This window comes from Epithele typhae (genome assembly GCF_022376455.1).
Source record: "Epithele typhae strain CBS 203.58 chromosome Unknown BXZ73scaffold_117, whole genome shotgun sequence".
NCBI lineage: Eukaryota > Fungi > Basidiomycota > Agaricomycetes > Polyporales > Epitheliaceae > Epithele > Epithele typhae.
Genome location: NW_025954308.1, coordinates 66,580 through 78,819, shown reverse-complemented (window position 1 = coordinate 78,819; position 12,240 = coordinate 66,580). Strand labels below are relative to the sequence as shown.

The 12,240-nt window shown below is 61.2% G+C and overlaps 1 non-coding gene across 1 annotated transcript; it reads left to right on the top strand.

Annotated features, from left to right (window-relative positions):
- Positions 1–1,944: 1,944 nt before the first annotated feature.
- On the top strand, positions 1,945–2,024 carry BXZ73DRAFT_t199. Its single transcript has one exon. It is a non-coding gene; the product is annotated as a tRNA-Leu (tRNA).
- Positions 2,025–12,240: the final 10,216 nt, after the last annotated feature.

The window sequence follows — 12,240 nt, the reverse complement described above, 5'->3', positions numbered from 1 at the left end:
ATCCCAACGCGAACCGACCGCCAACGCACCCCGAATCGCGCGCAGAATCAAGACCGGGTCCGCACCGCTTATTTTCGTTGTTGTCCCCTCCGATCCAGCGAACTCGGATCGGTCGCCGCCGCGGCGGGATGCGCTCTCCTCGCGCGTTGGGCGCCGGGGTAGCGGAGGGGCAGAGTGCTAGCGTGGAGCACGACCATATCGCCCCGATGGTGGAACGAGCCCGCACTGATGAACTACTGTATCCGTCCCCGACAGCCACCTCCGACCTCCGACACGGTCGACGCGCCCGCGTTTCCGCGCTCCAACGGCCGCGACCGCGTGCGTTTGAGACGGCAGGTTCCGCCCGCGTTTTCAGATCACCCACCCTGCTCTCTTCCGACTTCCAATTCCAAGTTCCAAACGAGATCGTGCGCGAGATTAGGCCCCTGGAAGTGCCCTGGCACTGGGGGTACCCACCGCCCCCATGTCGAGGTCCGGCAGCGCTCGCGCCGCGGGGTTGGCCTCCCGGCCCGCGCGCCGCAGCTCCCCTATGGGACTCGAAGAATTCGAACGCGCAGACGGCGGAGGGGGTTATCACTGCTATCATCTCGCGCGTCCTCGCCTGGGGCGTACAGACGATAACGGCCGCGCGGCGAGTCTTCTGAACGGAGCGTTAACTCTAAAAAATCTGAGCCTCACCACGGCGCTCGGCGAACCTGGGCCGTGGTCGCCTCTCGACGACCGCGCTTGGGGCTCGTCGAAGGCTGCTTCTATCTCGGGGAACGATGTCCATACGCCGATGCAGATGAGAACCTCGAGAACGACGTCCGAAAAGATGGGTTCGAATCCTCGAGGCCTCATGTCCCTCCACAACGGTCCCAGGCGGGTATTCGCAGGACCGCTATATCTCCAAGGCACAGAAGCTTCAATTCAAACAGAGGTGAATAACTGTCAACGGACAAACGAGCACGCGCATCGATTCGCAGTGGTAAGAATCGGGTGGGATCAGAACATTGGCGAGTCGCGGGCGAGTATGAAGGAATATCTCAAGAGGTGGACGGCTGCCACCGCTCGAGTACTAAACTATGGATCCCCGCGAACATGGCCAATTGCGGACTTGCCCGGCTCAAAAGTCCTCCACGGTGCTGGCGGTAAACGAAATCGGGCGCAAAGTGCGTCCGTTTCTGGGAGCGACGGTGGTATGGCTGGGCTCCGCCGGACGCGTTCTGACACGCCCCCCGAGTCTGGCCTGGGGACGTGTCCCGCCGGAAGGTCGAAGTAGGGGCCACGCCTTGAGGCCTTCGCCTTCGCCGAAACCGCATACACGAGCATCTTCCGGCTGAGATCCGGGCTCAAGGCAACATGTGTTTGCTCAGGGTCAGCGCGTGGATGTTTGCGCACGCGCGGATAATCCGGGTGGGCCTCAAAAACGTTGCACCAGTAGCAGGGAAAATCGACTGCCTTCTGGTGAGCATCTGCGTGATTCGAAGGTGGGCATTCGATATTTGTCGCCCTCGTTGTATGCGGCACCGTCGTCCTCAGGGATGTCGAGGTGACGTGGGTTGACGGACTTCGCGCCGAGTGCCCCATGAAGTGCTGAGAAGCGCTAACGACGCTTCCAGTACCGTCTCTTCTTTCCCATATTCCCTGTGTATCTGACGTTGGATAAGCTCGTGCAGCACAATGAGATACCAACAGAGTCGCATCGACTCTAAGGCAAGCGACGTTTTGGTCGAGCCGGTGCAGGGGGGACTTCAAGCGCACTACCGCAGCGGCGCGGCGCCACGTTGAGACTCAAACCCACTCTGTAGCCGACGTCAAAGTCCCAGCACGCGTGTATGAGAGGGTTCCAGAGAGCACGGTGTGTCGCAAGATGTTTGAACGCCACTATCGATGGTTGAAGTGCGGCGTGCCGCGTAGAGATGAGTACGCGCACTCCAATAAAACCATAGGTTAACATCATATGGCGAGATGGCCGAGCGGTCTAAGGCGCCAGACTAAGGATCTGGTCCGAAAGGGCGTGGGTTCGAATCCCACTCTCGTCATATGAAGTCTGCAGATTCTGTTTTTTGTTCTGTCACGCTCATGCACGGCCAACTACCAAACATTTTCATGGTCAACACTAAGCAGAATTTGGTTGCGGTACGTGTACAACAATGTAACTGGTACCGTGCAGTATGAATACAGATGCATGAAGTCCGGGTAGGTGCTTTGGAGCCCGAACCCTCCACTGCACTTCGCGTTGCCCACGACTTCAACTTGAACGACAATCCAGAACGATCCACACGCCTAAGTGACAAGCTTGTCGTCGCCCTCCCATGTATCTTGTTCTTCCTGGACCCCGCGCCACACTTCTCTGGCTCGTCGGGGTACTTACGAGCAGGTAAGTGGTCAGGAAATAGAGGAGATGGTAGCACTAGGAGCCGTGGTAGTAAGACTACTTGGTCGGGAGACCCGCGAGCAGTGAGAGACCGGCCGTTGCCGAGAAGCCATGTCATCGGTCCACATCTTGTCTTTAGCCATCGAGCCATCCCATCTCATCCTCTCGTCGCTGCCACCCTGATAGCCATGGACGGCGACTATGTCTCTTTCTCCGGGCTCAGAACCACCGTCACGCTGCTTTCCGTCGTCCTGCACAACTCCCGCCCCGCCGTGCCAACCGTCAACTTGTCAAGGAACAAGAGGCAGGGTCAGGCGAGATTGAACGCATGGCAGGCGATCTCCTCCCTCTTGACGACTGGCAATGAAGCCTTCGCTGTTACAGGCACCGTGGACCGCGACGCCATCACTGCATTTATCGCTTCTCACATCCCGTCCGAGGGGCGAGTTGCGCCAGGTGCGGCTTCCGGGCCGGCATCAGCGCCGTTCCGGTCGGATGCCGCCAACGGATCTCAAGTTTTACGCAGTGTTAAGAAAGGGGAAAAGTGGTATGTTCTCCTTTTGTATGCAAATCGAGAAGAGATCGCTGAGTTGCGATTTCAGGGATGCCGACACTTTCAGGGAACACATCCAAGATGTCGTGAACATGATCCAGTCCGTCATGGCGCCCCAGGAGGGCCAAGGCAGCCTCTCAGCTGTGGACGCAAAGACGCGAGACCTCTTCCCCTTCGTGGTCTGTCGTTGCCGCCACAACCTCCTAGCCCGTGTGAACGACGGCGGCAAGATGTGGGGCCTTGCGACGCACCCGATGACCTATATCCACGAGCAGCTCGAAACGAGTGCAACTCGCGGCTCGATCCCCGATCAGACCTTCGTCCTGCTTCCAAACGCGCTGCGGTCGACCTTCGAACGCGAAGAGATCCCTCCCGCCCAGCGTCCCGCGCTGACTACGACTCTTACGAGGTCACGGCTGACAACCTCTTAGCATGGGCCAAGCTCTTCAAATACAGCGTCGACACCATACAGACGACCCTCGAGGAGTTGGTGGCGCGCTCGGAGGTGAAAGCGACGCGGCGCAAGACCGAGACGCTGGAAGAGCGCAAGACCAGGGTGCTGGAGGCGCTCAAGAAGGTTTCCGATCTGTATGACGCGATGCAGCTGCTGAAGCGCCTCCTCGACAGCAAGGTACTCGAGTTTCTCCTCACTCCTGCCATCCAGAGGAAGTTGGGTGAGATGCGCAAAGGGATATCCACGGCGAGGTGTTCCCGTGTGGAAGGTACATGCTCATTCCATTCACGTGGCACAAACTACTGCCTCGAACTGATTCCCATCAGCGCTCGTCATGGAGGCCTCCGGACGCAAATCCGAAATTGGAGGTGGGCATATCTGGTCCAATGTTTGCGCCATGTGTTGCTGACCACCAGCTCGTTTCGGTCGCGACGGCAGGCGATGTAGAGGAGGAAGAGGGTATGTGTCGCGATGCATGCTTTTCGTTCCTACAACTTCAAGTTAATTGCTGACGTATCCAGCGTTTCTTCATGACGGCGATGGGGACGACGACTGTCTTGCCCGATACCTGAAGAGCCTCCTCGTGCCCCTCGACATCGTGGCCGCCATAGTCTTTTTGCCGACACCATCCCACCCTCCCCGCGTGTCTGCTATCTATGTCGACGACGGACCCCTGGGGCCGTTGGATGCCCGGCCCTTTGTTGACGACGTTCTCAAGGTGATCCAAGATGTCTTTCAGGAGAAGAAAATCAACGTCCCTCCGGCAGAACTCCAGAAGGCGCTGGACACTGCGGTCGGGAAGGCCGACGAAGCAAGCGTGCACGCGGAGGCTAAGCTCATGGCCCGGGCGTTGTCTGCGCATGCGGCGAAAGACGCACCCCTCGAGGGGCATAGAACGTCGGCGGAGACGTTGGACTTGATGAAAAGTGTATTCAAGGTACGATCTGGCGCTGTCGGCGCCGCTCACCGCTCACTTGCCGTTGTTCACAGGACGACACGATCGCTATGGGCGTCAGCCAAAAGTGCTGCTACTGCTGCCATCTCCTCGCTCAGCTCATCGCCGAACGTCAATCCGACAGAGTGCAGTTCGTCCTCCCGGGCACCCACCCCATCGTTCTTCCTTGGTACCCTCCGGATGGACTTCCCATCGACGTCCTCAAGCACATGAGGGACAAGCTTTACGATGCGGTGAGGGAGAGGTTGGCAGACGCCACGGTCATTCCCGGCCCGACGCAGACGATACCACTGCACCTCGACTTCGACCTCCCTGAGCAAGGTGATGCCTCTTGGTTGAGCACCGACTAGATGACACCACTGCGCTCCAGCCCAGACTTCCGTATGGAGGGTGATGCCTCATGGTCGAAGCCCACACGGCCGCGACAAAGTAACATACGTTGTCGGATCCCACTGTCCATCCGAATGTTCACACCTTGACCCGCCGCACTTCGTACCGGACGCGCTCCGCGTCCCGGACGAGCACCACCACGCGTCCCGCCCCGTCCTCCCAGTGGTCGAGCCGGCGGAGACGCGGGCAGCGCCACGCGAGCACGCTCGCCACCTCGTCGTTCTTCCGCGTCCGCGACCGGTCCGAGAGGGAGAGCCCGGGCGCCGCTGCGTCGGTGTGCGCGACGGCGTGGAAGAAGCGCACTCCGTGGAGCGTCGTGAGCTCCGGTATCTGTTGCAACACCGCCGTCCATTCGGCCTGGTGGGAGACGGCGTGGGTGAGCACATTGGAGAGGAGGAGAGGGGGTGAAGGCACGCACCGCGTTCGCGACGACGTGCGCCGCCTTCACGCCTACACTTGCACCTGCGGCGCCCGTTTGTGCTTGAGCGGGCCCACGACGGCCGACGTCCAGCCACGTGAGCTTCGGCACACACTCCGCAAGCCGCCGGACGTCCTCCAGATCGTTCCAGCCCGCGAGCTCGACGCGACGGACGCTCTGCCCGTGCACGCGCAACGCATCCAGGAACGGGCGGTCGCGCGCAGGGCCGGTGAGACGCACGCCCTTCACGGTCTCCAGCGGGCGCGTCGACCCATCGGGGTCGTAGGTGAGCGGGCAGGAGAGGATCGCGGCGGCGACGTCGCGCGGCGCTTTGAGCTCCTTGAGGCGCGGGAGGGAGCCCACGGGGAGCTTCAGCCGCGCCGCTGCGCCGTCGTCGGGACCGGCGTTCGCGTTCGCGGGGGCCTGACCGAAGGCAATGTCGAGGTGGAGGACTTCGAGCGCGGGGTGCGCGGCCAGGAACGCGGCGGCGGCGTCGAGGCCGGTGCCGGGCGAGCAGGTGAGGGCCGAGAGCGTGAGGGAACGCAGCGCGGCCCAGCGGCCGCAGAGCAGCAGGTCGTCCGCGACGGGCGGGACGAAGCCGGGCGCGTTGCGCGGAACGTAGCTGATGTCGAGGGACTGCGCGTGTGTGAGCCCAGGGAGCCTAAGGCACACGCGCGACGAAGCACACACCTGGAGGTTGGGGCATTGGTGCAGCATCACAGCGATCCGGGCGAGGTCCGGAACCTTGGCCGCACCGAACGCGGACTTTGTGCCGCGCAAGGCGACGGTCTTGAGCCCGTGAAGCTGCGGCACCGCGCCCGCCTCAGGCCTCAGCCTTCGCACGAGCGACGAACCCACGGACTCAGACTCACCACGACCTGCTTCGCCTTCTTCCGCGCCTGCCCGTCCACGTCCTCCTCATCCTCGCTCGACTCCTCCGACTCCGCGCCAACGCCCGGGGCAAGAAACACCGCGTTATCCTCCACCTCCACCTCCTCGAGACTCGCGCATCGCTCGAGTGCAGCCCACACCCTCTCAAACCTGACCAGCGAGTGCGAGCACGCCCACCTTACGCTCCTGAGCGCACCCATCCTCCCCAGCGCCGCGAGAAGCAGCCGCTCCTGCTTCACATGCAGCCCCAGCTCGTCGCCCGAGCTCTCAAACTCCGTGTCGCGCCCCGCGCCCTTCCCCGCCGCCACCAGCGCGCCCGCGAGCTCGGGCGGGACGACCTCGCGCGCAACCCCCGCGCGCTCGTCGAGGACCTCGAGCCGGCGCACGTTGCGCGCGAGCGCCCTGTTCCCGACGAAGTGCGCCCAGACCCCCAGCGCGCCCGGGCGCGCACGCACGAGCCGGTACTCCCAGTGGCGCGCCCAGACGACGTCCCGCAGGCGCTTGCAGCAGGCGGCGAGGGCGGCGAGGTCCGTGCGGGCGTCGACGTGCCAGGCGATCTGGTCGAGGACCTCGGTCGGGAGGCGGGCGAGGGCGGCGCGGCGCGGGCAGGGGGAGAGCCCGACGAAGGGCTCGACGAGGGTGAGGAGGTGGAGCGCGAGCCGGTGCTCATCCGCGGAGAGACGGTGGGTGTGTGGTGGGGGCGGGAGGAGAGCACGCCGAGGAGGGTGCGGAGGGCGTAGAGGGCGGTGAACGGGTCCGTGCGCACGTACGACGCGGGGTCGGGATCGATGGGGCACTGGCACTGGGCGCCGTGTGTACGCGGCTGGGGTTTGCGCGCCGTGCGGTCTTTGACCGGCGGGGAGGGAGCGTGGGGGCTGGTGCTGGCGGTGGTAGGAGGAGGAGGATGTGCGGCGCGCCGCGGGCGGGCGGCGGCACGCGAGGGGGGCGGCATTGAGGTCGAAAGCAAGCTGGGACGGCGGGCGGCGGGGCTGATATGAGAGCATCTGCGCGTGGGAGAGCACGAGCTCGGCCGGGCCCGAGTACGAAGACTGGGATGACTCTCGGCCCTCGTGCCTGCCCCTTGCTTTGCCGCCACCAGCCGCGACGACGAGGCCCACCAGGGCCCAACCCGCCGCCCGCCGTGTTCGACAACGCTTCCTCGACTTCAATGATACACGACATCGAACAAGGTAGCACGATATTTGAGGAGCTTTAATTTTCCGAGAGAGGTTAGCACGGAATCGTTGGGCAGTGATTCGTCTCGCATCTGTGCAGACCGCGAATTGCCATGCGGCTCTTACCTCCCCTCTTCCAGAGTGGGACACGATGGTCGCTCACTGATACATGTATGAGAAGGCTCCACGCTGTCCTCGCCGGTGTATCTTGTGCGGTGCTTCCGGAAACTGGAGTCTCGACCCAGGCCTCTGGCATTGAGTCATACAAGGTGTACATGTTTGGTGGTAGACGCTGGATGTGATGCGTGGTTTGGAGAGCGGAGCACAGGCGGTGCAGGACGGCGCGACGCGGGATGACGGACGTATTGAGAAGGATGTCTACGCTCATCGACTTGAACATCCGCAAAGACGTGAACACACCGAACCTGACTCTTCTGCATCGCTACGCCTATCACAGGCCGGGCCGGCATTCGAGCAAACCTTCTGCACGCGGGTTCGACGTGAATCATATGTTTGTATACCTCAACCTGACAGATACCCCCAAGGTACAGTACGACTATTAGCCCGGATAGACACAAATAATACACGACCACGTAAATTCTAGTTGGCAGGCGCCAGACAGCGGTCCGCAGACAGGTTCAGGTCGTTGCCCCACCACTCGGGGAACGGGTGCGGGGTGCCGCTCGCGCCAAACACGGCAAAATTGAGGATGAAGGAGATGACCTGCGTACCGCCGTCGAGCGCGGCGGCGACGATGTAGCTGCGGGGCGCGCGTCAGAGAGAGAGGCGAAAAAAGCGAAAAGGGGGGATGGATGCGCACTTGTACTTGGTGAACCAGCGCGGGTAGCGCGTGCGCACCCACCATTGCGAGAAGATGCCGATCACCATGCCCGCGTTCACCTGCGTGTTGACGCCCACGGAGAGCACGCACGAGTACTGGAGGATGATCGGCGTGCTGAAGTTCTCGAACCCGGCCTTCGGCCAGATGTACCACGCCGCGATGAACGGCAGCGGGAGGAAGACGCCGATCGCGAGGCAGATCGGGACCATGTGGTACACGCCGTGCGCGCCGAACATCTGCGGCCCGAGCCCGCCCCAGGAGATCCCGTTCGTGTTGAACGACTGCGCGTTCTGACCGGACCAGAGGCGCGTGCCGGAGATGGAGAGAAGCGCGGCGCGGTTCGCATTGATGATCGACACCATCATCACGTCTGGCGGGGAGCAGGTCGATGTGAGAAAGAAGAAGGAAGGATGAGGGACGTACAGTTGAGGACGGCACCGACGACGGTGCCAAAAATCTGCATCGTGAAGGTCACGCGCGGCGGGAGCTTGGTGTACTGGCCAAGCTTGAGGTCCTGGAGCATCGCAATACACTGGCCCTGCGGGTGCTGCCCGTACAGCGCACCGTACATATTCGCGATCGGGTTGCCCGGGACGAGGTAGGAGACAATCATCTGGTAGAAACCGTTCGCGGACGTCGTGAACTCGGAGAAGCCGATCGTGGCCGCGAGGATGGCGAAGAGCAGCGAGAGCGTGAGAGAGATGAGGAGCAGGATCGTCAACGCCCACCACGGCAAGCCGGATTGGCCCTCATAGTTGGTCGATTGGGCGATTGCGTACGCGCCGGCCAGCAGCACGAAGTACCACCAACGCGGGATCGCCTTGTAGACCTTCATCTTCTCGTAGTGAGCATCGTGAACCACAAAATCCTCCCTGTTCCACGGGTTGAACGTCTTCAGGAACGGCTTGATGTCTCTCCAGTTCCAGAAGAAGACGTGCGTGAAAGTTGCACCGAGCGAAAGGTTGGAGGTCATGAAGTAGAGCGCGTTCGTGGCGGAGAAGAAAGCGGGCTGTATGCAAGAGGTGAGATTCCAGCTGATCGCAGATGGCGCGAGAGGCCTACGTACGCCAAGCTGTTCGTACTTGACCGGGTCAAACTTGCCGTTGGTCAGCAACGCAGTCTGGTTGTATTGCGATCCGTCTGCCGCCTGAGGGTGATGAAGTGTGAGCAGATGAGATATTCGAAGATATAAGCGTGACGTACGAAGATCGCCTGGGACATGAAGGGGAAGTCCTTCGCCCTCCACAGGTTGCCGTAGTACACACTCGCCATTAGGATGTACGTCAAGAAGATGCCGATGTCCTGGTTGATCTGCAGCCACAGTGGGCTGAACAGACACCCGCTGCCGATCAAATTCCAGTCAAAGCACCAGGCGAGGAGGCCCATGCCCTCGTTGTTGCTCGCACCCCCGAATATGTTTCGGAAGACGGGGCTGTGGTTGTTTGCGAGACAGAAAATCGTCACTCCGGTCAAGAGCGGGAAGATCCCTGGCACCGCGAAGTGAGTTGGTGGGTTCGATGGCAAGAATTGAAAGGGGAACGTACATTGTGGGATGATCTCCCAGACAAACATGACGAGAAAGACCGTCCAGAAGAGACGCACGCGCTTCGAGGTCATCTGGTTGTCATAGTGCAGCGCTTGAAAGAGGTTCGCGGTCGAGACTGCGTGCGAAGTCAGACCATGGTGTAACATCGCTGAGAGGGAGACGTACTCGTGGACGGCCAGAAACACTTGGTGGGACGGACGAGCAAGTCCTGCAACAGACCAGCGTAACCGTACCCTAGGAGCTGGGAGCCAATAAGCGTGAATATAGCGAGGCCAGGGTTGAGCGTGTTGTTGTAGTACACTGTTCCACGCTGTTGTCAAGTGATAACTACATAAATGTCGAGCTACTCACAGTCCTGAACGGAGATGACCTGGATGGCCGTCGCAGAGGTCGCCGCGGTAGAGGACATGATGATGATGGCGACATGCTCCTTGACTAGGGACGAACGATTAGAAACTGGGCTGGGTAACAAGAGTACCGGGGACTCACGGTTGAATGGTCCGGGGTTCACAAACCGCCAAATCCCCTTGGACGGTAGCAGCGCCATGAGATTTCCGAACCAGTAAGAGAGGATGAGTAAGAACAGCGAGGACACCCCGAGCGTCTGGGGCTTGAAGTAGTAGATCTGGGCGAGAACGCTGTATGCAAAGTGAGCAGCACGAACAGGCGATCGGAGCGGAACGTGAAGACGCACGCGCCAAACGCAGAGAACCCCAGTCCGAGGAAGAAGGTGCGGAACGTAAGCGCCTGGAGTTCAGGCTCGTCGTGCGTCGATAGCACCTGCCATGGGAGGATGAAATGAGTGGCAGGAGCGGAGGTGGGAGCGAGCAGCAGTGGGCGCGGACCTTAACGGCGACCTCGTACGCCTCCTGCACAAGGTATTCCTCTTCCGCGGCCTCGTTCCGCTGGAGTCGGTCCTCGAACTCCTCGACCTCACGCGCCATCTGCGCGTCATCCGTCTCGGACTCGGTCGCATGGCTTGCTGCAGCCTTCTCGGGCTCAACGCTGGATCGAAGCCAATCTTGCTTCGAGTCTTCACTCGAGAACACGGTAGTCTTCGTCGCGGGGTCGGCCATGGTGAGGAGGACGGGAGGATATGGTCAGTTGGGCAGAATCCTGATTGCGTGGTTTATAGCGGCTGCCCGTACGGTCAGCCGCAATGGCTGGCATCACCGCGGCTGACAGGCGCACAGTTATTGTGGATGCGAGAGGGACGCGTCGCATCTTCTCGTAAGTATTGTGAGGGCCGCAATCGTTATTGCTCCGGGCGGAGAGGATCGTCCATGTGCACCTGTGTAACTAAAGTCATCCTCAAGCCGCCGACACTGCGAGAGCCCTCGATGAAACCGCTCTTGCGCCATCCTCTGTTTGCAATATCCGCAGTGATCCAAAGATACAGCGACTTAAGGTGACGGGTACTTCAAGGTCGTTGAATGGGTGTATGCCAGACGCAAAATAGTGGAGAAAACGCACCTAGGGGGAATCACGCCCCCGAAACCCTTCCCAATTCTCCGAGTTGTTCAATGGATGCCTTCAAGTCCTCCGCGCTCCCCACACCATACGCCCTCGCCGCCGCCGCCGCGACCTCTGCCCGCCCCTCCCCGAACGCCTTTGCGGAGCCCCCTGCTTCCTTGTTGCCTCCCTCCTCGCGGGCGCGCTCCTTCGCGTGCTCCATGAGCTGCTCGACCGCCCAGGCGAGGTATCCGGTCTGGCTGGTCTCCCACGGCCGCTTGCCCGGCTCGGTAACTGGATGCGGCGGCTCGAGGGACGCGGGGTCGAGCGGTGGGAGGGCAGAAACGGACGCATGCATCGACTGTAGGGAGGCGGGGAGGGAGAGGAGGGTCTCCATTTGCGGGGAGCGGAGGAAGGCGAGGCGGGCGAGGCGAGATTGGGCGCGCGTGAGGTCTGTCGAGGAGCGGTGGATTGCACGGGTAAAAAGGCGCTTGAGCTTGCGTTGCTGTCGACGGAATTGAGGGGGCGCTGATGAAGAGAAGAGAAGCAGAATCAGACTCACCGCATGCACCTTTCTTCGCAGCTCATCGATCTCGGCCAGCAGCTCTGCTTCGCGCTCCGGTGGATGTTCTAGGTTGAAACCGGCTTGGTGGGGTACAACGACGGGCAAGTCGGAGGGGATGGCGAAGATGTTGCGCATGGACCATACCTCAAAGAAGTCTAAGGCAACGTCGAGATGGTGTTCGAGCAGCGTTTGAAAGGCAACAAGGCCTTGTTCAATTTCTTGCGTTGGGTCCCAGTCTGGTGCAGATGCGGCCCGAGCATCTGCCCATCGTTGCAGAAACTGTTCCATGGCGTCGATGGACTGGCGCGCCTCATCGTTGGCGGTGTTGATGATGTCGTCCAGTAGAAACTGCGGGATAAAGCCGAGTAGCTCAGGCAACAGGACGGAAGGGACAGTTGGAGGGGGGCCAGGAGGTGCGCTCATCACGAGGATCGAGAAGGGGCCGAGCGGGAAGAGAGAATGGGCAGACTCCAGAGGAAGAGAGACCGGAATGTGGCCGTCCGCGCTCCGCAACGCGTGAAGTCACATTCACGTGCATTGTGACCTGCCTGGTTCTGAAGTTGGATCGGCGTCATGCATGCTCGGGCATAGCGTAAGGGAGAACGTTTGTGTAGACGATATCGATGGTCTAGACGATACGG